The following is a 23722-nucleotide window of genomic DNA, read 5'->3' on the forward strand; positions in this document are numbered from 1 at the left end:
CTGCCACATGAGTTCTGTTATACTCACAGACACCATTCAAACAGTTTTAGAAACTTCAGAGTATTTTCTATCCAAATCTACTAATAATATGCATATTCTCGTTTCTGGGCAAGAGTAGTAACCAGTTTAAATTGGGTACGTTTTTTATCCAGCCGTGAAAATACTGCCCCCTAGCCCAGACAGGTTAACCTTTGATGATCTTCATCAGATGGCACTCACAGGACTTCATGTTACACAATAAATGTATGTTTGTTAGATAAAGTTAATCTTTATGTCCAAAAACCTCTTTTGAAATTGGCGTGTTATGTACAGTAATCATTGTCTCAAACAAACATCGGTGAAATTTAAGAGAGCCACATCAAATTTACAGAAATACTCATCATAAACATTGATGAAAAATACAAGTTTTATATATAGGATTAACCTGTTGGGTCTAGGGGGCAGCATTTGCACGTCTGGATAAAAAAAATGTACCCGATTTAATCTGGTTACTAATCCTACCCAGTAACTAGAATATGCATATACTTATTATATATGGATAGAAAACACTCTAAAGTTTCCAAAACTGTTTGAATGGTGTCTGTGAGTATAACAGAACTCATTTGGCAGGCAAAACCCTGAGACATTTTCTGACAGGAAGTGGATACCTGATGTGTTGTATTGACTTTAAACCTCTCCCATTGAAAAACACAGGGGTTTAGGAATATTTTGGCACTTCCTATTGCTTCCACTAGATGTCACCAGCCTTTACAAAGTGTTTTGAGTCTTCTGGAGGGAGATCTGACCGAACAAGAGCCATGGAACGGTGATGTCCCATTAGACACCTGGCGCGCTACTTCATGTTGGGTACCCTCGTTCCAATACGTTATAAAAGGCTATGCATTCGTCCACCTTGAATATTATTCATGTTCTGGTTAAAAAAGGCCCTAATGATTTATGCTATACAACGTTTGACATGTTTGAACGAACGGAAATATATTTTTTCCCCTCGTTCATGACGAGAAGTCCGGCTGGCTTACATCATGTGCTAACGAGACGGAGATTTTTGGACATAAATGATGAGCTTTTTTGAACAAAACTACATTCGTTATGGACCTGTGATACCTGGAAGTGACATCTGATGAAGAGAATCAAAGGTAATGGATTATTTACATAGTATTTTCGATTTTAGATCTCCCCAACATGACGTCTAGTCTGTATCGCAACGCGTATTTTTCTGGGCACAGTGCTCAGATTATTGCAAAGTGTGATTTCCCAGTAAGGTTATTTTTAAATCTGGCAAGTTGATTGCGTTCAAAAGATGTAAATCTATAATTCTTTAAATGACAATATAATATTTTACCAATGTTTTCTAATTTTAATTATTTAATTTCTGACGCTGACTTGACTGCCGGTTATTGGAGGGAAACGATTTCCTCAACATCAATGCCATAGTAAAACGCTGTTTTTGTATATAAATATGAACTTGATAGAACTAAAAATGCATGCATTGTCTAACATAATGTCCTAGGAGTGTCATCTGATGGAGATTGTAAAAGGTTAGTGTATCATTTTAGCTGGTTTTATGGTTTTGGTGACCCTGTCTTTGACTTGACAAAACATTACACACAACTCTTGTAAATGTACTGTCCTAACATACTCTAAATTTATGCTTTCGCCGTAAAACCTTTTTGAAATCGTAAAACGTGGTTAGATTAAGGAGATGTTTATCTTTCAAATGGTGTAACATAGTTGTATTTTTGAAAAATTTGAATTTTGACATTTATTTGGATTCAAATTTGCCGCTCTTGAAATGCACCTGCTGTTGATGGAGTGCACCACAGGTGGCACGCTAGCGTCCCACCTAGCCCCAAGAGGTTAAAGATAAACATCTTGTAAATCAAGCCGCTGTGTCAGATTTCAAAAAGGCTTTACGGCGAAAGCACACCACGTGATTATGTTAGGTCAGCGCCCAGCAACAGAAAACCATACAGCCATTTTCCAACCAAGGAGAGGTGTCACAAAAGTCAGAAATAGCATTAAAATTAATTACTTACCATTGATGATCTTCATCTGGTGGCACTCCCAGGTCTCCATGTTAGACAATAAATGTTTGTTATGTTCGATAATGTCCCTCTTTATGTCCAAAAACCTCAGTTCTGTTGGTGCGTTTAGTTCAGTAATCGAAAGGCACAATGCACGCTCTCAAAATCCAGACGAAAAGTTAAAAAAGTACAATAGAAGTTTGTAGAAACATGTCAAACGATGTTTAAAATCAATCCTCAGGTTGTTTTTGTCATAAATAATCAATAATATTTCAACCGGACAAAAGCTTTGTCAATAGAAAAGGAGAAACAAGAAAGGCGCGCTCCCGATCACGCGCTGGACTCATGTCTGGAAATGTCCACTGTCCTCTCATTGAAAGTGCTGTATCTCCCTCATTTTTCAGAGTAAAAGCCTGAAACAATGCTTAAAGACTGGCCACATGTAGAAGAAGCCATAGAGATCGTGAACTGGGTCCTAAGTCTTTGTATGGTGGATAGGCTTTCAATGGAAAAACAGCTTTTCAAAATAATAGTACTTCCAGAATGGATTTTCCTCAGGTTAATGCCTGCCATATCAGTTCTGTTATACTCACAGACATTATTTTAACAGTTTTGGAAACGTTAGAGTGTTTTCTATCCAAATATATTAATTATATGCATATCCTAGCTTCTGGGCCTGAGTAGCAGGCAGTTTAATTTGGGCACGCTTTTCATCCAAAATTCAGAATGCTGCCCCCTACCCTAGTGAAGTTAACGGAGAGTCTAGCACCTTTCTCCTATTTGTTTTCCTCTTTAGTCCAGGGTGTTTTGCATGGTGCCTTTGCCAGAGAAATTATAGAAAGGAATCCAATGAATAATGGAATGTTTAACCTCTTGGGGCTATGTGGGACGCTAGCGTGCCACCCGTGGTGCACCCTATCAACAGCAGGTGCATTTCAAGAGCGGCAAATTTGAAACCAAATAAATGTCAAAATTCAAATTTTTCAAACATACAACTATCTTACACCCTTTGAAAGATAAACATCTCCTTAATCTAACCGCGTTGTCCGATTTCAAAAAGGTTTTACAGCGAAAGCATAAAGTTAGATTATGTTAGGAGAGTACATTGACAATAGCTGTGTGTAATGTTTTGTCAATTCAAAGACAGGCGTCACCAAAACCATAAAACCAGCTAAAATGATGCACTAACCTTTGACAATCTCCATCAGATGACACTCCTAGGACATTATGTTAGACAATGCATGCATTTTTAGTTCTATCAAGTTCATATTTATATCCAAAAACAGCGTTTTACTATGGCGTTGATGTTCAGGAAATCGTTTCCCTTCAATAACCGGCAGTCAAGTCAGCACCACAAATTAAATAATTAAAATTAGAAAACATTGGTAAAATATTATATTGTCATTTAAAGAATTATAGATTTACATCTCTTGAACGCAATCGACTTGCAGATTTAAAAATAACCTTACTGGGAAATCACACTTTGCAATAATCTGAGCACTGCGCCCAGAAAAATACGCTTTGCGATACAGACAAACGGCCATGTTGGAGAGATCTAAAATCGAAAATACTATGTAAATAATCCATTACCTTTGATTCTCTTCATCAGATGTCACTTCCAGGAATCCCAGGTCCATAACGAATGTAGTTTTGTTCAAAAAAGCTCATCATTTATGTCCAAAAAGCTCCGTGTTGTTAGCACAAGATCTAAGCCCGCCTGACTTCACTTCATGAACGAGGGGAAAAATATATTTACGTTCGTTCAAACATGTCAAACGTTGTATAGCATAAATCATTAGTGCCTTTTTTAACCAGAACATGAATAATATTCAAGGTGGACGAATGCATTCTCTTTTAAAACGTATTGGAACGAGGGTACCCAACATGACCTCGCGCGCCAGAGTCTAATCGGCCATCACCGTTCCAAGGCTCTTGTTCGGTCAGATCTCATAGTAGAAGACTCAAAACACTTTGTAAAGGCTGGTGACATCTAGTGGAAGCAATAGGAAGTGCCAAAACATTAATCAGCCCCTGTGTGTTTCAATGGCATAGGCTTAACCTCTATGGGCTAGGTGGGACGCAAGCGTCCCACCCGTGGTGCACTCCATCAACAGCAGGTGCATTTCAAGAGCGGCAAATTTGAATCCAAATAAATGTCAAAATTCAATGTTTTCAAACATACAACTATTTTACACCCTTTGAAAGATAAACATCTCCTTAATCTAACCACGTTTTACGATTTCAAAAAGGTTTTACTGCGAAAGCATAAATTTAGAGTATGTTAGGACAGTACATTTACAAGAGTTGTGTGTAATGTTGTGCCAATTCAAAGACAGGCGTCACCAAAACCATAAAATCAGCTAAGATTATGCACTAACCTTTTACAATCTCCAACAGATGACACTCCTAGGACATTGTGTTAGACAATGCATGCATTTTTAGTTCTATCAAGTTCATATTTATATCCAAAAACAGCGTTTTACTGTGGCGTTGATGTTCAGGAAATCGTTTCCCTCCAATAACCGGCATTCATGTCAGCACCACAAATTAAATAATTAAAATTAGAAAACATTGGTAAAATATTATATTGTCATTTAAAGAATTATATATTTACATCTCTTGAACGCAATCAACTTGCCAGATTTAAAAATAACCTTACTGGGAAATCACACTTTGCAATAATCTGAGCACTGCGCCCAGAAAAATACGCGTTGCGATACAGACTAGCCGCCATGTTGGGGAGATCTAAAATCGAAAATACTATGTAAATAATCCATTACCTTTGATTCTCTTCATCAGATGTCACTTCCAGGTATCACAGGTCCATAACGAATGTAGTTTTGTTCAAAAAAGCTCATCATTTATGTCCAAAAATCTCCGTCTTGTTAGCACATGATCTAAGCCCGCCGGACTTCACTTCATGAACGAGGGGAAAAAATATATTTACGTTCGTTCAAACATGTCAAACGTTGTATAGCATAAATCATTAGGGCCTTTTTTAACCAGAACATGAATAATATTCAAGGTGGACGAATGCATTCTCTTTTATAACGTATTGGAACGAGGGTACCCAACATGAACTCGCGCGCCAGGTGTCTAATGGGCCATCATCGTTCCATGGCTCTTGTTCGGTCAGATCTCCCTCCAGAAGACTCAAAACACTTTGTAAAGGCTGGTGACATCTAGTGGAAGCAATAGGAAGTGCCAAAATATTCCTCAGCCCCTGTGTTTTTCAATGGCATAGGTTTAAAGGTAATACAACACATCAGGTATCCACTTCCTGTCAGAATCTGTCTCAGGGTTTTGCCTGCCAAATGAGTTCTGTTATACTCACAGACACCATTCAAACAGTTTTAGAAACTTTAGGGTGTTTTCTATCCATATATAATACGTATATGCATATTCTAGTTACTGGGTAGGATTAGTAACCAGATTAAATCGGGTAAAAAATTTTATCCAGCCGTGCAAATACTGCCCCCTAGCCCTAACAGGTTAAAGGTAATTCAACACATCAGGTATCCACTTCCTGTCAGAAAATGTCTCAGGGTTTTGCCTGCCAAATGAGTTCTGTTATACTCACAGACACCATTCAAACAGTTTTAGAAACTTTAGGGTGTTTTCTATCCATATATAACAAGTATATGCATATTCTAGTTACTGGGTAGGATTAGTAACCAGATTAAATCGGGTACGTTTTTTTTATCCAGCCGTGAAAATACTGCCCCCTAGCCCCAACAGGTTAACGCCCCATCGCGTTCACGTTGTCATTGTGCATCACGCGGTTGCTAAGCTAATCATCACGCAATCCCTTCTCAAATTCAGTTTATATGTCGAGAAACGTGCCAATTTTCTATTTTTCATTGTGAAATCTGTTGATTTCTGTTAATTTCACAAGAGATTTCACAACAATTTTCCATGTTGCTACCAACCTCATAACGTTAAAATTAAACATTTGTTTAAAAAAAATGTTTTTCTCAAATATCGACTACAAAATCCACAATGCAATGTTTTCTCTATGGGCAGATTTTACAACGATTTTCCATCTTGCTACCAACCTTATTATAATGCCAAAATGAAACATTTGTTTACAAAAATCATTGTTCTGACATACTAGTGTTATTTAACACTGTAAAGTAAAGGAATGAGTAGTTTTGGGTGGATTTTTACTTTAATGTGCAGATTTTCCTTTTGTATTTCATGATTTTCTTCATTCTTTGGTCGAGTCTATTTGTCGTTACGCGTCCTTGTCGATTGTAGTTCTAAGTAATTCCTTTGATATGTTCCTTTTATTTCAATGCATGTGTAGGATTTATCTGGCATAGTTTACATTCACAGTCAGCTGTGTTATGCTCCGGTTTCTTTCACATTGATGAGGGTATTTGAAGTCGGCCTTTGAAGCGTGTATTATACCTCTATTTCATTGTACTGATCCACCAGTAGACTAAATGAGTCGATGTAGTCTATGTATGATGAGGTTGAGTAGTACATTGTACACTCCATTCCACAGACCGTTAAACCTAGAATCGGCTTCCTATATTGCAAAAAAGCGTCCTTCACTCATCCTGCCAAACATACCCTCGTAAAACTGACCATCCTACCGATCCTCGACTTCGGCCATGTCATTTACAAAATAGCCTCCAATACCCTACTCAACAAGCTGGATGCAGTCTATCACAGTGCCATCCGGTTTGTCACCAAAGCCCCATATACTACCAACCACTGCGACCTGTACGCTCTCGTTGGCTGGCCTTCGCTTCATAATCGTCGCCAAACCCACTGGCTCCAGGTCATCTACAAGACCCTGCTAGGTAAAGTCCCTCCTTATCTCCGCTCACTGGTCACCATAGCAGCACCCACCTGTAGCACGCGCTCCAGCAGATATATCTCTCTGGTCACCCCCAAAGCCAATTCCCAATTCCTTTGGCCGTCTCTCCTTCCAGTACTCTGCTGCCAATGACTGGAAAGAACTACAAAAATCTCTGAAACTGGAAACACTTATCTCCCTCACCAGCTGTCAGAGCAGCTCACAGATCACTGCAGCTGTACATAGCCCATCTATAATTTAGTCCAAACAACTACCTCTTTCCCTACTGTATTTATTTATTTTATTTATTTTGCTCCTTTCCACCCCATTATTTCTGTTTCTACATTGCACTTTCTTCTACTACAAATCTACCATTCCAGTGTTTTACTTGCTCTATTGTATTTACTTTGCCACCATGGCCTTTTTTCCCTTTACCTCCCTTATCTCACCTCATTTGCTCACATTGTATATAGACTTGTTTTTCTACTGTATTATTGATTTTGTGTTTGTTTTACTCCATATGTAACTCTGTGTTGTTGTATGTTGTCAAACTGCTTTGCTTTATCTTGGCCAGGTCGCAATTGTAAATGAGAACTTGTTCTCAACTTGCCTACCTGGTTAAATAAAGGTGAACTAAATATATAAAATAAAATATAGACTTTTTCTTTTCTTTTTTCTACAGTATTATTGACTGTATGTTTTGTTTATTCCATGTGTAACTCTGTGTTGTTGTATGTGTCGAATTTCTGTGCTTTATCTTGGCCAGGTCGCAGATGCAAATGAGAACTTGTTCTCAACTAGCCTACCTGGTTAAATAAAGGTGAAATAAAATAAAAATAAAATAATATTAACCTAATATAAACCTACTATTGTAGTGATAATTAATGCCTGGGGGCATTTTTGTTAGTTTTTGCTGTTCTCCAAATTGTATTTTAGAGTTTTAAAGTACAGGTAATTATCTGGTGGGGGATTTCTACACACCCCATTTAGCCATAGCCTAGGTTTAGCTGTATTTCTACACACTCCATTTAGCCATACCCTAGGTTTAGCTGTATTTCTACACACCCCATTTAGCCATACCCTAGGTTTAGCTGTATTTCTACACACCCCATTTAGCCATACCCTAGGTTTAGCTGTATTTCTACACACCCCATTTAGCCATACCCTAGGTTTAGCTGTATTTATACACACCCCATTTAGCCATACCCTAGGTTTAGCTGTATTTCTACACACCCCATTTAGCCATACCCTAGGTTTAGCTGTATTTCTACACACCCCATTTAGCCATACCCTAGGTTTAGCTGTATTTCTACACACCCCATTTAGCCATACCCTAGGTTTAGCTGTATTTATACACACCCCATTTAGCCATACCCTAGGTTTAGCTGTATTTCTACACACCCCATTTAGCCATACCCTAGGTTTAGCTGTATTTCTACACACCCCATTTAGCCATACCCTAGGTTTAGCTGTATTTCTACACACCCAAACTACTTTGTGTGGCTATTGGACATAGGAGGATGGGAGGGGAGATGGAGAGCAAGAGAGAAGGGAGGAGAGAGAGGGAGATGTCATCAGAGATAGGGCTGACAGACTAACATGCAGTCAACTGAATATCTTTTCATTACTGACTTCTCACCAGTGATGTCATCATAACCAGTAACCTTTTCCTCTCTTGGCCCAGTCCAGCCTGACCCTGACATATAGCATCAGGCCTGTTGAGTTGACTTGGGTAAAAGACCTCTAGCTTCTACACCACATCCCCCCTTCTCCTGCTCTAACATGAGACCTCATCAGTACTCATTTTGGGTGCTGGTACTGTTTATATTTAGGTGCTGGAACATTAAGCCAATATTCTATAACAGGTGAACTCAAGCAGTAGAAAGTTAGAGGTGATATTATAGAACACTTTGTGAAACGTTGCTGCTCTGTCAGCAGTTTCCTGTGGAGTTTTTTTAACAGATCAGTTTGCTGTAGTGTGTTCAACCACTGATCCAAGATAAGTTGCTAAGAAGTTTAAGGGGAAGTGAGAAGGAGGGTAGAGGAGAGTAGAGGAGAGACATTTGTGGAGGAGAGAGAAAGAGTAAAGGAAGGGAGATATATTTTTATAACTGACTTCTCACCAGTGATGTCATCCTAACCAGTAATCGTTTCCGCTATTGTCCCAGCTCACCTTGACCTCTGACCTCTGGAACTGAACTATAGAGAAAAAAAAACTGAAATCTAGATGTATTAAACTAGATAGACTGTAAACTCATCTGCAAAGAGATGTTCACATGGAAGTGGAATGTGTGTTCACATGGGTGTTGTTGCACCATACCAACGATAAGCCTGTCTCCTCCATCACATCATGAAAGGTCATGTTGATGTTCATTTCTTGTCCCCCCCCCCAACAATCACAAACAGCTAACATTAAACACACAAAATTTTCAAAAGAGAAATTATATTTAAAAAAAATATATGTATTAACTACATAAAACAATTAAACACTCCACTAGGGCCCTCTCAGTCAGCTGGCTCCACTAGGGCCCTCTCAGTCAGCTGCTCCACTTGGGCCCTCTCAGCCAGCTGTTCCAGTTGTGCCCTCTCAGCCAGCCGGCTCCACTAGGGCCCTCTCAGCCAGCTGTTCCAGTTGTGTCCTCTCAGCCAGCCGGCTCCACTAGGGCCCTCTCAGCCATCTGGCTCCACTAGGGCCCTCCCATCCAACCAGCTCCACTAGGGCCCTCCCAGCCAGCTGCTCCACTTGGGCCCTCTCAGCCATCCGGCTCCAGTAGGGCCCTCTCAGCCATCTGGCTCCACTTGGGCCCTCCCATCCAACCGGCTCCACTAAGGCCCTCCCAGCCAGCTGCTCCACTTGGGCCCTCCCATCCAACCAGCTCCACTAGGGCCCTCCCAGCCAGCTGCTCCACTTGGGCCCTCTCAGCCATCCGGCTCCAGTAGGGCCCTCTCAGCCATCTGGCTCCACTTGGGCCCTCCCATCCAACCGGCTCCACTAAGGCCCTCCCAGCCAGCTGCTCCACTTGGGCCCTCCCATCCAACCAGCTCCACTAGGGCCCTCCCAGCCAGCTGCTCCACTTGGGCCCTCTCAGCCAGCCGGCTCCACTAGGGCCCTCCCAGCCAGCTGCTCCACTTGTGCCCTCTCAGCCAGCTGGCTCCAGTAGGGCCCTCCCATCCAGCCGGCTCCACTAGGGCCCTCTCAGCCAGCTGGCTCCATTAGGGCCCTCTCAGCTCTCACTAGGGCCCTCTCTTTATATGCTACAATCACAACTGCAGCTGGCTGAGTGGTCCCTAGTGGAACCAGCTGGCTGAGAGGGCCCTGATGGAGCCATAATGGGTTTTTTTCAGCCCAGGTGCAATTTAGATATTGGCCAATAGATGTCAGCGGTGTATGTGCAAAGTTTTAGTCTGATCCAATGAACAGTTGTATTTCTGTTCATAATTTTGTATCAATGCTGCCCAAATGTGTCTAATTTGTTTATTAATAACTTTTCATGTTCAAAAGTGTGCACTCTCCTCAAACAATAGCATGGTATTCTTTCACTGTAATAGCTCCTGAATATTGGACAGTGCAGTTAGATTAACAAGAATTTAAGCTTTCTGCAAATATCAGATACGTTTATGTCCTGGGAAATGTTCTTTTTACTTACAACCTCATGCTATTCGCATTAGCTTACGTTAGCTCAAATGTCCAGCAGGGGTCCCTCCAATCCTGAGAAGTTAAATAAAAAAAGAAGCATAAATGTTTGGTGTTCACCAAAAGGCATGTGGGAGACTCCCCAAACATATGGAAGAAGGAATTCTGGTCAGATGAGACTAAAATTGAGCTTTTTAGCCATCAAGGAAAACGCTATTTCTGGCGCAATGCAAAATCCCAATACCTCTCATCACCCTGAGAACACCATCCCCACAGTGAAGCATGGTGGTGGCAGCATCATGCTGTGGGGATGTTTGTCATCGGCAGGGACTGGGAAACTGGTCAGAATTGAAGGAATGATGGATAGCGCTAAATACAAGGAAATTCTTGAGGGAAACCTGTTTCAGTCTTCCAGAGATTTGAGACTTGGACGGAGGTTCACCTTCCAGCAGGACAATGACTGTAAGCATACTGCTAAATCAACACTCAAGTGATTTAAGGGGAAACATTTAAATGTCCTTGAATGGCCTAGTCAAAGCCCAGACCTCAATCCAATTGAGAATCTGTGGTATGACTTAAAGATCACTGTACACCAGCGGAACCCATCCAACTTCAAAGAGCTGGAGCAGTTTTGCCTTGGAGAATGGGCAAACATCCCAGTGGCTAGATGTGCCAAGCTTATAGAGACATACCCCAAAAGACTTGCAGCTGTAATTGCTGCAAAAGGTGGCTCTACAAAGTATTGACTTTGGGGGGGGTTGAAAAGTCATGAATGCTCAAGTTCTGATTTTTTGTTTATTTCTTGTTTGTTTCACAATAACACATATTTTGCATCTTCAAAGTGGTAGGCATTTTGTGTAAATCAAATGATACGAACCCCCCAAAAATCAATTTTAATTCCAGGTTCTAAGGCAACAAAATAGAAAAAATGCCAAGGGGGGTGAATACTTTCGCAAACCACTATACATATTTCCCTGCCATATTACATAATTTATGCAGCAGCATACAATACATTTTTTGATTCACCTTCTTGTGCTGTGCTCACTTGAACAGGAAGGGGGCACAGCGGTCCTTCGTGGGTGTCACGGATCCCTCCGGTACTGTTGTTCATTCTGTGCACCAGTTTCGGAGGTCTACGTCACCGGCCTCTAGGCACTGAACTGTCTAATTTCGCACACCTGGTTCCTATTTCCCACTGATTGTATTGGTTTAAATGTGCCCTTTGTTTCACCATTGGGCTGTTGATTATTGTTCCATCATCTGTATATCGTGTGAGTTCCTGTGCCTTGTTGTTTTGGCTTTCGTTGTTTTGGCTTTCGTGCTGCTTGTATTGTGCAGATGATTATGGGTCTTGTCCCATGTTGTGTCATTATGCGCTTGTGTTTTCGGGTCTTGTCCCGTGTATTTATTCGAAGGACTCCTCGTTCTTTTGTTTGGGTCTTGTTAAAGTTGCGACAGTTCGTTTCTGGTAAAAGAACAAAATAGTCAGCACATAGTAACTTCTGATTTAGCTGTACTTTAATTAATGCAAACACGTGTATGGTAAATGTGTCGTTCGTATACGGTCTCTCTGTGACACCTCGCAGGGCAAAACAGAAGAAGAGGGCGTCACATTCTATTGTTCTCTCTTTTATACTGAGAGATATTTCCTGCTCAATGCTGGCCTGTCCGAGGGAGGAGGAGCGTGGTTTAAACTTGCTCCTCCTGTCGTCGGCGTGTAGGCTGATCCCACCGTCGTGACGCACTTCCTGTTGCCGGTTGTAGTTCTTCTTGTCTTCAACAGTTGATTTACCCGTTGTTTATGTACTTAGCATAGCTTCCCCAGTATATTATAAAGGTTATGCATACAAATAGCCAGTTCAACCCTAACAGTCTCAACCCTGTGTTTTGTGTACGTGTTTGTTTGGTCTTCGTCCCATGCCTTTATATGGCATGCTGTAATTTGGGTATAATAATAATCCATATTACACATTCCTGCGCCTGTCTCCCGACCCCTTCTACCAACGTGACAGTGAGCAAATGTTGTCATCAAAGTCTGGCATTCTCTGTATTTATGGTTCAAGACAACTGAGAAGTCTGAAACTAAACAAGGTTGAATCATGATGACGTCAGGTCGTTGCTCTAAAAAGAGGCCCGAATTCCCATCTTACAATGCTGAGTTGGATGACCATTCCAAAACGTGTTTATTCCAGTCGGAGCTCATTATTTCCAGAGTTCCCAGTTGTCTGGAACTCACTGAAGTCAGATTTCCCTGTTCTGAGTTTTTTGGAGCGCAGCAGAAATCATGCTGGATTGACAGCATAGCCAATGTTGAATGTTTATCATTTAAAATTGGAAAGAGACCCTTAAACCCAGACCTGGACCACACCACCTAGCCACTGATTCCTTCCAAACAACTCATTGTTGAATTTAAGATTTCCAACTTTTTGTGTAATGTTAATATCCAATGGCCGATGAGCACCAACATGGCGTTGTATCTTTCCTTTCTCCTAAAGTGTGCACTTGTTCACTTCCCTTCATTGAAATGACTGGTATAAGAAATATGGTAGAAACTCCCACTAGTCCATGCCTCCACCAATCCAATGCTTTTAGATTTGTGGGAAGAAGTGAACAACTGCACACTTCAGGAGTAAGGAGATATCATTGGTAGAAAGTTAGAGGTGATATTATAGAACACTATGTGAAACGTTGCTGCTCTGTCAGCAGTTTCCTGTCAGGGTTTTCAGAACAGATCAGTGTGCTGTATTTAGGGCAGTGTGGAGTGCAGTAGAGACTGCATCATCTGTGGATCGGTTAGGGCAGTACACATATTGGAGTGGGTCTAGGGTTTCTGGGATAATGGTGTTGATGTGAGCCATGACCAGCACTTCATGGCTACAGATGTGAGTGCTACTGGTCACAGATCTGCTTAAAACATGTTGGTATTACAGACTCAAACAGGGAGAGATTGAAAATGTAAGAGAATACACTTTCCAGTTTGCTTCGAAGCGGGCATAGAAGCAGTTTAGCTTGTCTGGTAGGCTCGTGTCACTGGGCAGCTCTCGAGTGTGCTTCCCTTTGTAGTCTGTAATGGTTTTATAGGCGCCCGGATTAGTGTCCCTCTCTTTGAAAGCGATAGCTCTAGCGTTTAGCTCAATGCGGATGTTGTCTGTAATCCCTGGCTTCTGGTTGGGATATGTACGTACGGTCACTGTGGGGACAACGTCATCGATGAACTTATTGATGACTGAGGTGGTAAACTCCTCAATGCCATTGGATGAATCCCGGAACATATTCCAGTCTGTGCTAGCAAAACAGTCCTGTAGCGTATCATCCGCGTCATCTGACCACTTCCGTATTGAGCGAGTCAGTGGTACTTCGTGCTTTAGTTTTTGCTTGTAAGCAGGAATCAGGAGGATATTATTAGATTATGTCAGCAGAGTACCCAGCCAGAAATAATCAGACACCCATTTTTCAAGCTAGCATATAATGTCACAAAAAACTAAACCACAGCTAAATGCAGCACTAACCTTTGATGATCTTCATCAGATGACAACCCTAGGACATTATGTTATACAATACATGCATGTTTTGTTCAATCAAGTTCATATTTATATCAAAAACCAGCTTTTTACATTAGCATGTGACGTTCAGAACTAGCATTCCCACCAAACACTTCCGGTGAATTTACTAAATTACTCACGATAAATGTTCACAAAAAACATAACAATTATTTTAAGAATTATAGATACAGAACTCCTTTGTGCAATCGAGGTGTCCGATTTTAAAATAGCTTTTTGGTGAAAGCACATTTTGCAATATTCTGAGTACATAGCCCGGCATCACAGGGCTAGCTATTTATACACCCAGCAAGTTTAGCCTTCATCAAACTCCGATTTACTATTACAAAAGTTTGATTACCTTTGGTGTTCTTCGTCAGAATGCACTCCCAGGACTGCTACTTCAATAACAAATGTTGGTTTGGTTCAAAATAATCCATAGTTATATCCAAATAGCGGCGTTTTGTTCGTGCGTTCAAGACACTATCCGAAGTGTAAATAAGGGTCACGCGCATGATGCATTTCGTGACAAAAAAATTCTAAATATTCTATTACCGTACTTCGAAGCATGTCAACCGCTGTTTAAAATCAATTTTTATGCCATTTTTCTCGTAAAAAAGCGCTAATATTCCGACCGGGAGTGGTGGTTTTTGTTCAAAGATAAAACATGGAGTCGACTCGTGCACGAGCCTGAGTCTCACAGTACTGTGACCAGCCACAATCCAAACGCGCTAATGTTTTTCAGCCAGAGCCTGCAAAGCCACGATTCAGCTTTTTGCCACCTTCTGAGAGCCCATGGGAGCCGTAGGAAGTGTCACGTAACAGCAGAGATCCCCTGTATTGGATAGAGATAATCAAGAAGGCCAAGAAATTGTCAGACAGGGCACTTCCTGCATGGAATCTTCTCAGGTTTTGGCCAGCCAAATGAGTTCTGTTATACTCACAGACACCATTTAAACAGTTTTAGAAACGTTGGAGTGTTTTCTATCCAAAGCTAATAATTATATGCATATTCTAGTTTCTGGGCAGGAGTAATAATCAGATTAAATCGGGTACGTTTTTTATCCGGCCGTGAAAATACTGCCCCCTAGCCATAACAGGTTAAATTCTAAATAAATCACAGACAGTGTCACCAGCAAAGCACCCCCACATGATCACACCTCCTCCTCCATGCTTCACAGGAACCACTCTGCGTCTCACAAAGACATGGCGGTTGGAAGCAAAAATCTCATCAGATCAAAGGACAGATTTCCACTGGTCTAATGTCCATTGCTCATGTTTCTTGGCCCAAGCAAGTCTCTTCTTCTTATTGGTGTCCTTTAGTAGTGGTTTACTTGCAACAATTAGACCATGAAGGCCTGATTCACGCAGTCTCCTCTGAACAGTTGATGTTGAAATGTGTTTGTTACTTGAACACTGTGAAGCATTTATTTGGGCTGCAATCTGTGGCTGGTAACTCATCCTCTGCAGCAGAGATAACCCTGGGTCTTCCTTTCCTGTGGCGGTCCTCGTGAGAGCCAGTTTCATCATAGCATTTTTTTTAAATTTAACTAGGAATGTCAGTTAAGAAGAAATTCTTATTTACAATGACAGCCTACACCGGCCAAACTCGGACATTGTGCACTGCCCTATGGGACACCCAATCACAGCCGGTTGTGATACAGTCTGGGTTTGAACCAGGTTGTCGGTAGCGATGCCTTAGACCACTGCACCACTTGTAAGCCCCAGTTTTTGCGACTGCACTAGATTCCCTATGTGTTATTTCATAGTTTTGATGTCTTCACTATTATTCTACAATGTAGAAAATAGTAAAATATAGAAAAACCCTTGAACAAGTAGGTGTGTCCAAACTTTTGACAGGTGCTGTATATATAAACTCCAGTCGTACTTTATCAAATGCCTTTTCAAAGTCAGCTATGAGTACCAGGCTTGCTTTCCCAGATTGATCATAGTGTTGTCGTGTCTTTGGGGCACCATTATCTTGAAGACATGTTATCAAATAACTCCCTGTAATTATTATTACGCGACTAACTGATTAATCGTTTAACTGTAATTAACTAGGAGCTCGGGGCACCAAGGAAAATATTCAGATTACAAAGTTATAATTTTCCTAATATAACCTTCCTATATTATAACATATATTATATTATAGTATCTGGTGGATTTGTCTCCTCATTAATGATGTGTTATTACCTCGCGTCCGTCTCATTCCAAACGTCGTACATTGTTGTATCTGCACGAATCCAGCCTTTACTAAAAGTCATCCATACATCAATTGTCTTAAAATCATTTATTTACTAAACTAAGTAATTCACAGAAAGCATACAAACAGTTGGTTATCGTCACAAAGCATTGGTGGAGTAATGATCCCTAGTGGGCTAAACAGGCATGGCGGCCTGTTAAACAAATAAGGGGGGTGGGGGCAGCGGAGAAGACACACAGAGTTTATAAATATTGACAATTGATATGCTAATCCTTTGCACATGAACGCTCACTCATTCGGAAACAATTGCAATGAATATATATATTTACGCTCAGTGTGTCGTCGATCTTCGTTGGAAAGGTTGTTCTGTTGGAGAGTTCTCTCTCTCTCTCTTCATTAGAAAGGGTCTTTCAAAGCGACATTCATTAATGTTGTTATAGAATGGATGTTTCGTCGGTCTTCGCGTTCGATGATATTGAGTACTTAGCTGCAGACTAATAATTAATATCAAAGACTTGTTCTTATTCTGTCGGTATCGATAGTCTGAAAGTTAACCACGTGGTGTAGTTAACTTTCAGTCGAGGAATTGGATGGTCAAGCCTATTGGCCAACTCGTAATGGAGTGGAGGCCTGGTCTAAAGAAATAACTTCTAGGTGGGGGTTTTATACGTGAACATAGAACAGGCTTGTCACATGACGCCTTGTCCTGTCCGTGTCCCTGGAGGGCGTGCCGATGACTGATTTAAGCTTTGAACAGAAATACATTCTATCGCATTAACATCAGTACATAGCATCTCAACGTATTCCAAATAGCTTTATCCTGGGGGTAGGGGGCAGTATTGACACGGCCGGATAAAAAACGTACCCGATTTAATCTGGTTACTACTCCTGCCCAGTAACTAGAATATGCATATAATTATTGGCTATGGATAGAAAACACCCTAAAGTTTCTAAAACTGTTTGAATGGTGTCTGTGAGTATAACAGAACTCATATGGCAGGCAGAAACCTGAGAAGATTCCTTACAGGAAGTGCCCTCTCTGACAAGATCTTGTTCTTCTTGTCTCTGTTTATTGAAGACTGAGGATCTTTGCTGTAACGTGACACTTCCTACGGCTCCCATAGGCTCTCAGAGCCCGGGAAAAAGCTGAATGATATCGAGGCAGCCTCTGGCTGAAACACATTATCGCGTTTGGCAAGTGGCCGATCAGAGGACAATGGGCTTAGGCGCGTGCACAAGTCGACCCCGTGCTTTATTTTCTTTCCTCTTTTTACCTAAACGCAGATTCCCGGTCGGAATATTATCGCTTTTTTACGAGAAAAATTGCATAAAAATTTATTTTAAACAGCGGTTGACATGCTTCGAAGTACGGTAATGGAATATTTCGAATTTGTTTGTCACGAAATGCGCCGTGCTCGTCACCCTTCTTTACCCTTTCGGATAGTGTCTTGAACGCACGAACAAAACGCCGCTGTTTGGATAGAACTATAGATTATTTGGGACCAAACCAACAATTGTTATTGAAGTAGAAGTCCTGGGAGTGCATTCTGACGAAGAACACCAAAGGTAATAACATTTTTCTTATAGTAAATCTGACTTTGGTGAGTGCTAAACTTGCTGGGTGTCTAAATAGCTAGCCCTGTGATGCCGGGCTATCTACTGAGAATATTGCAAAATGTGCTTTCACCGAAAAGCTATTTTAAAATCGGACATATCGAGTGCATAGAGGAGTTCTGTATCTATAATTCTTAAAATAATTGTTATGCTTTTTGTGAACGTTTATTGTGAGTAATTTAGTACATTTTTTGTAAATTCACCGGAAGTTTGCGGGGGGTATGCTAGTTCTGAACGTCACATGCTAATGTAAAAAGCTGGTTTTTGATATAAATATGAACTTGATTGAACAAAACATGCATGTATTGTATAACATAATGTCCTAGGTGTGTCATCTGATGAAGATCATCAAAGGTTAGTGCTGCATTTAGCTGTCTTCTGGTTTTTTTTGACATTATATGCTAGCTTGAAAAATGGGTGTCTGATTATTTCTGGCTGGGTACTCTGCTGACATAATCTAATGTTTTGCTTTCATTGTAAAGCCTTTTTTAAATCGGACAGTGTGGTTAGATTAACGAGAGTCTTGTCTTTAAAATGGTGTAAAATAGTCATATGTTTGAGAAATTGAAGTAATAGCATTTCTAAGGTATTTGAATAACGCGCCACAGGATTCCACTGGCTGTTACGTAGGTGGGACGATTTCGTCCCGCCGACCCTAGAGAGGTTAATACATTTTATACAACCATTTAGATGCAAGTCCCATAGCTGAGGCTATTATATAAACAGTATTATGGTAATATGGCTATATTATCTCTTCTGAGTATCACAAAATTCTACCAAGCGGACCAGTTCGTAGCTGAATTCTTCACCGATCTTTTATATCTTCTCCAGAACATAAATGTCGTTCGGTTCCCCAATTCTGTGAGTTGGAAGAATTTCTTTTGTCTCTCTATGAAACCCCTCTCTGTCTCAACTGGGCCATGCGGCAGGACATTCTCCTTTAGAATTTTACGACCGCCTTCACACAGGGCCTGGGTGAGGGGAGGTAGGTAGGGGGATGGTGCAAGGGGGAGGGGGTCAACTGTCCTTCCTGAACTCAAAGAGGGCAGTGTCATGACAGTGTTCTACTTGTCTTATATTACAAATAAATAATCAAATCACATTTTATTGGTCACATACACGTGTTTCGCAGATGTTTTTTGCGGGTGTAGCGAAATGTTTGTGTTTCTAGCTCCGACAGTGCAGTAATATCTAACAAGTAAGAGGCCTCCAATTTTTAAATGGACTGGATCTTTATATTAACCACTTGGATCCTTTTTCAGTAATAATGAAATCAGACCTTCTTGTTGAGTATCTGAAAAAGTAAAATTTTTACAGGAGTGGTTAAAACATGCTGATAATGGTCCTCTGAGTATATCTTAAAGGTTTGGTATACCTCCACTGGTATGCCCTCCAGCCCTGGAGATGTCCTCGACTTAAAGCCTTTAATTGCATCAAGAAGTTACTCTGTAATTTGGTCTTCACAAGAGTCTTTCTGTACAGATGTCAGTTTTACATTATGAATAGAAAGAAAATGCAAACACTTAGCTTCGGTTAATGGAGATATTGGAGACTGAAACGAAAACATCAAGTGCTTTACTTCCTCTTTCAAAATATTGTTTGGTGAATCATGGGTGACTCTGTCATGTGTAAAAAGTTTAATAAAATTATTTTTGGTAGCATGTTGAAGAGAAAAAAATAATTTGGTGCATTTTTCCCCATATTCATCCAGTTTGCTTTATTTTAAGTAATATATTACACTTGATCTGTCTAGAAAAAGTGATTTCCTTAAGTGTGTGAGGGTGACAGTTTGTAGTGTGATTACCTTTAAGTTCCATAGAGGTATTTAAAACCGTATTATAATCTCCCACCATAAAAATAGAGTCTTGTATTGCTTGTAGGGTTGATAAATTATTAGATATATTTTCAAAGAAGCGTGGATCATTATTATTTGGACTGTATAGGTTAATGAGCCATATCTGTTCATGGTCTAATAACATTTTTAAATTCAGCCATCAACCTTGAGGATCTGTTTGGACAATTTGCGCATTTGGATCAAAATTACTGCTAATTAATATCATAACCCCTTTTGAATTTTTTGCCCATGGGAGAAATATATTTCTAGCCCCAGTCCTTTTTCTTCATCTAAAATTGTTTAATGAGTTTCCTGTCAAATTGTGCCATCTGGTTTGCTTAATATAAGGAATTTAAAATGGTTTATAGTTTTACTTTTACTTTTGATACTTTTGAACATTTTAACAATTCCATTTACTTTTGATACTTAAGTATGTTTAAAACCAAATACTTTTAGACTTTTATTCAAGTAATATTTTACTGAATATTTTTTTATTAAGGTATCTTTACTTTTACTCAAGTATGACAATTGAGTACTTTTTCCACCACTGCACCAGTCTATCACATAACTCAACTCTCTCCCTGACCCCCACCTGTCTAGTATATAACTCAACTCTCTCCCTGACCCCCACCAGTCTAGTACATAACTCAACTCTCTCCCTGACCCCCACCAGTCTAGTACATAACTCAACTCTCTCTCTGACCCCCACCAGTCTAGTACATAACTCAACTCTCTCTCTGACCCCCACCTGTCTAGTATATAACTCAACTCTCTCCCTGACCCCCACCAGTCTAGTACATAACTCAACTCTCTCCCTGACCCCCACCAGTCTAGTACATAACTCAACTCTCTCTCTGACCCCCACCTGTCTAGTATATAACTCAACTCTCTCCCTGACCCCCACCTGTCTAGTACATAACTCAACTCTCTACCTGACCACCACCAGTCTAGTATATAACTTAACTCTCTCGCTGACCCCCACCAGTCTAGTACATAACTCAACTCTTTCCCTGACCCCCACCAGTCTAGTACATAACTCACCTCTCTCTCTGACCCCCACCAGTCTAGTATATAACTAATATATCAACTCGTCTGCAAAGAGAGGTTCACATGGAAGGGGAATGTGTGTACACATGGGTGTTGTTGCACCATACTAACGATAAGCCTGTCTCCTCCATCACATCATGAAAGGTCATGTTGATGTTCATTTAACCTCTGTCTCTCTCTTCCTCTGACTCCTCCCTTTCTCCTTTGTTTCTCTCTATCTCTCTGTCTCTTTCTCTCTCTTTCTCCTCTGTCTCTCTCTTTCTCCTCAGATCTCCAGGCTCAAAGCGTCAGTCCACCAGGTAGGTAGAGTATACATCTACAGTGATTATAGCAGTTCAATATTAGTCAACTTTATTATCCCACATGGAGAAATTCATGTGTCCATACAAACCATTGTAAACCCCAATAACAAGTAGTGTTTTATGGAACTACTAATACTTGTCAACCACAAAGCACTACTGCTGTTAGAATAACAGAATCACTGTCATCATCTGTCCTCACCACTGTGTTTTCCTCTCTGCTGTTTACAGCTGAACTCTCAGTCAGACTGGTGGATGGGACCACTTCCTGTTCTGGGACAGTGGAAGTCTTCTACAGAGGAGAGTGGTCAGGTCTATGTCCTGGGTGGTGGTGGGACATGATGAGAGAGGTTAAGGTTGTGTGTAGAGAGCTGCACTGTGGCAATCCTGTAGCTGAATCTAGAGGACCTCTGATTGAATATGGAAGAAGAGGAGTCATACTATTTAGTTGTAGTGGGGATGAGTCTTCTATTAGACAGTGTAACATCATAGGAGGAGACCCTGGTTTCTGTTATGGTGAATATTATCATCATGTGACCTGTTCAGGTAAGAGACTGGTCATATTGAGAGATTTATTTATACATTATACAATATTACCATGTATCATGTTTTATGTGTTTTTATTTCATTTAAATAGAGGGAGAGATGTCAGATGTATTTAAACATTATATTTGTGTTTGTCATATTGGTTTATGGGAGATGTTCATGGGCAGATCATTGTAGTTCAGATGGTACTGAAGTGAAGCTGCCTGATGGATGTCCAGCTGTTTATTTTCTATAAAGTGAAGTGAACTTATTCCTGTCTCCTGCCTGCATTATTCCCAACCCTATCCTGAGTGACTAAGAACCCATTTCTACCTCTTACAGTATCAAACATAGCAAACTACAATCTTTTATCCAACATATTTGTGTTTAGTCCTTGACAGTGTCATCAACAAAACTGATTGAATGTTCAACCAAGTCTTTTTCTCCAGAGTCTGTGCGGCTTGTGGATGGAGCTGGTCTCTGCTCTGGGAGAGTGGAGGTGAAGTCCAATCAGTCCTGGGCCTCAGTGTGTGAAGCTGACTTTGACCGGCAGGATGCAGAGGTAGTCTGTGGGGAGCTTGGCTGTGGGGCTCCTGCAGCTCTACAGGGGGGGCTCTATGGAGAAGGTGAGGGTCAGACCTGGGATAAAGAGTTCCAGTGTAAAGGCAAAGAGTCCCTTCTCCTGGACTGTGACACCTCAGACAGAGAAAACAACACCTGTCTACCTGGTAATGTTGTTGGACTCACCTGCTCAGGTAAGAAACAGTTTGTCACTCAATCAACATTGTTTCTCACCTAGAGTGGAGAATATGAGAGACAATATAGGTGTGTTTTAGTGAGAAAATAGTAAGATTACTGTCTCTCTCTTTTCTTTTCTTAGAGCCTGATGATGTGAGGCTGGTGGGAGGAGGCAGTCGCTGTGCTGGTGGAGTGGAGCGGTACCACCAGGGAGAGTGGAGGACTGTGGGAGCTGGAGACTGGAACCTGAGGGATGTAGCTGTAGTAGTGTGTAGACAGCTGGGTTGTGGCTCCATTGTTTCAGTTCTACCTGGAGACACCACTAGAGGGAATAACATTATCTGTTCTGGGTCTGAGTCTGTACTGAGGGAGTGTTGGAGAATTTATTATCTCTCTCCTGGACTCACAGTGATCTGCTCAGGTAATAACAAGATATTATAATTATAGTCAACTGATTTCCTTCGTTCATACAACTTCCTCTGCACCTCTCATGATGACTGTTTAGCTTGTCAGTCTGCTATACTAAATAGATCACTCAGTCAAGTAGGAATCAAATACAACTTAAATATCCCAGAATGCTTCTGTATTTGAGTGTTATCTCAGTGAACGTCTCTACTCACTACCACTGTCACATGTCATGTTATTGTCATATCTAAATGAGGAAAGTAGTTGAGGAGCTACGTTTTCTTTTTCTCTCCTCTTGTTCCAGATGTCCTGCTTAAGCCTGATATCAACATATGTTGTCTCAGTGACTGTAGGCCCACTACTCATGTTGCCCTGTGAGGGAGGGTGGCTAGAACTGTTACATGCTGATGTTATTGTCATATCTATAGGAAACTAGTTGAAGAGGTTTTTCTTGTTCTCTTTTATTGATACAGTCCAGCCTGATATCTCCCTGACTGACTCAATGGGAGGGGTCTCCAGGGGCCACCAGGGGCCCGAGGTGTTCAGGGGCTACAGTTTCACCATCACCTGCTCCACTCAGCCACAGTACCCAGGAGGCTCCTTCCTCCTCACGTTCACCGGCTCCAACAGAACCCAGACCCAGCCAGCTGTCAATCACTCTGCTGCCTTCCTCTTCCCTGCTGCAGATGACTCCCACCAAGGGAACTACAGATGTGTTTATGACAATTATGTTTTCTCTCATAACTTCTCCTCTGAGAGTGAGCTCCTCTCCCTCACCATCACAGGTAACTGAACATGAACCAGACTTATAACTTTGTCATTGACAGATTTCCCACAGATCTATGTGATGATGATCAGTCCCCTCATCAAAGGTGTTTCTGTTTGCAGCCTCTCCTCTGCCAGCCTTCATCATCAGACACGTTGTAGTGCTGCTGATCCTACTGACAGCCATCACCACCTCCTACCTGTACTACAAGGTAAAGACATTTACTCAGACGTTACAAGTCATTTAAACTAGAGGGAGAGGGTGAGGGGGAGAGGGAGGGAGAGAGAATG

The 23722-nt window shown here is 41.1% G+C and overlaps 1 long non-coding RNA gene across 1 annotated transcript in view; it reads left to right on the forward strand.

The window, feature by feature from the left end:
- LOC106570624 (uncharacterized) overlaps nt 1-22311 on the forward strand; it is a 56212-nt gene extending 33901 nt beyond the window's left edge. Inside the window, exons 8-9 of the long non-coding RNA XR_014393100.1 lie at nt 20969-20998; nt 21230-22311. This is a non-coding gene — a long non-coding RNA (uncharacterized LOC106570624). The remainder of the gene's footprint in view (nt 1-20968; nt 20999-21229) is intronic.
- The last annotated feature ends 1411 nt before the right edge of the window (nt 22312-23722 follow it).

This window comes from Salmo salar, chromosome 08, assembly GCF_965601325.2.
Source record: "Salmo salar chromosome 08, fSalSal1, whole genome shotgun sequence".
Taxonomy (NCBI): Eukaryota; Metazoa; Chordata; class Actinopteri; order Salmoniformes; family Salmonidae; genus Salmo; species Salmo salar.